The sequence below is a fragment of the Elephantulus edwardii genome, unplaced genomic scaffold (genome assembly GCF_000299155.1).
Source record: "Elephantulus edwardii isolate Elephantulus edwardi_28Jun2011 unplaced genomic scaffold, EleEdw1.0 scaffold00123, whole genome shotgun sequence".
Classification (NCBI taxonomy): domain Eukaryota; kingdom Metazoa; phylum Chordata; class Mammalia; order Macroscelidea; family Macroscelididae; genus Elephantulus; species Elephantulus edwardii.
In genome coordinates this window covers 4,705,088-4,707,113 of record NW_006399873.1, presented here as the reverse complement: position 1 = coordinate 4,707,113, position 2,026 = coordinate 4,705,088, and the positions used below count along the sequence as shown (strand labels likewise).

The window sequence follows — 2,026 nt, the reverse complement described above, 5'->3', positions numbered from 1 at the left end:
CAGCAGCCTCCTGGTCCAAGGAAAGGTTCTGCATGAATACATTTAAGTGCTCTGGCACTCCTATTCTTAACAATGTCAGCCATAAGTTGACCTGATCCACACAGATGCCTTTGCATAGTCAATAAAGAACCCATAGGCATACTTCTGGTATTTTTTCCTTTGAGCTAGAATCCATTTGACATCAGCATATTAAATATAGAGATAATTGCCTCGATTACCATTATTAGCTGCTAATTAAAAAGTAAACATTTCAAACCCACCGGCTGCTCTGTGAAAGAAAGAAACAGAATATTGGTGATCCACCACCTCTAAAAACCTCCTAGAGTTTCAGCTGTGGATTAGTTCCAACTCCATAGCTCAAAAAACTAACAACAACAAAATACTGTGAAGAGAGCTTTGGTAGCCTAGTCCATAGGCAATTGGGCTGTTAGGCTGTGAAAGGCCATGTCTCTAGTAATTTGAACTCATCAACACCTCTAAGGAAGAAAGATAGACAATCTTTACCACCAGCTCCTCTGGAGATCAAGGGCAATTTCCTCCTGTGCCATTTGGATCTGACTCGATGGTACACAAAGAAAGAATAAAAAGTGCAACCAAAACTGTCACTTTTAAAGATTTTCCTGGCAGCAGGTGCACAAGGAGAAATATTCACTGTTAAAGAGGTCATGCGGTACACCGGTCAGTATTTAATGATGAAGCAGCTCTGTGATCACTGGGAGCAGCACATGGGGTACTTGGATAGAGATCCTTTGAGGGAACTACTAGGATTTCAGAGTTTCTCCATGAAAGAGCTGAGCCATCTCTACACTATGCTCAGAAATAATCTTGTCACTTTAGCCACTTCTGCTTCAGATGCTGCTCAGATTCTTGCTCTCTCACAGAATCACAGTATGGACATTCTACGTCAAGACCACCTAAGCCGACTGATGTGGAAAGTTTGAACCCCAGGAAAAGAACTGATGGAAATGATGCTCCCATGCTGCCGACCTCACAGCATAATTGCAGAAACTCAAAACAAGATGAAGACCTGACTGAAAATTTAACCCCAAAAAACTCTGTTTGGCCTTGGGTTTGAGGAGTATGATGTAGCTGGTCTGCGTTGGCGGGTTTTAGGGAACTTGAGAAATAACTCTACTCCTAGAAGTAGTAGCTCAATGGATTTACGGGCAAATCAGAATGTAGGTCCTGAATTTTTTTTTTTCAGACACAACAGATGACTTGTGATTTTTTAATGATTCTGTATCAGAACAGTTAGGTGTTGGAATGAAAGCTGAACCTGCTCATACTGAAGGATGATGCAAAGAAAAAAAAATGAAAAAAAAGTGGTTGAAGTTGAGGATTCTAGGTCCTTAAGTGATGATACAGATACTGAATTTACCTCGGAGAATGAGTGGCAGTGCACTGAATGCAAGAAGTTTTACTTTCTAAGCAAAAGAGACTGTTTCCGTTGCTGAGCTTCGAGGAAGAATTGGTACTTAGGTTATTCCAAGTTAACTCGCTCTCTCTCCACCTCTGATATCACTGCCATTCTCAAAAAGGAAAATGAAGGAATTGATGTCCCTGATTGATGAAGAACAATTTCAGCTGCAATTGTTAGGCCTACAGATATGTACAGAAAGGAAGAAAATCCCAAGACTTTTGGTCCTGGAGTCTCGGTGGAATTTTTGGATTTGGCTTATAGTTCTGAAAACCAAGAGACCATCTCAAGCATGGGAGAAAATCAGGTATTAGAAGAGATTCAGAGAACATGGAGGACTGCCAGACTCTTTTGAAACCCTGTAGCCTGTGTGAGAAAAGACCATGTGATGGGAACATTATTCATGAAAGGACAGGTCATCTTGGCACATGGTTTCATTGTGCTAGGAAACTAAGGAAGGCTGGGCTGCTTGTCCTATTTGCAAGAAAGAGATTCAGCTGGTTATTTGTTCCCATTCCAAAGAAAGGTGACCCAACTGAGTGTGGAAACTACAGAGCAGTGTCATTGATTTCACATGCAAGCAAGATTCTACTGAAGATTATCCAAAAA

General features: G+C 41.1%; 1 pseudogene; it reads left to right on the top strand.

Annotated features, from left to right (window-relative positions):
• LOC102872197 overlaps positions 1-2,026 on the top strand; it is a 100,698-nt pseudogene that overhangs the window by 53,000 nt on the left and 45,672 nt on the right.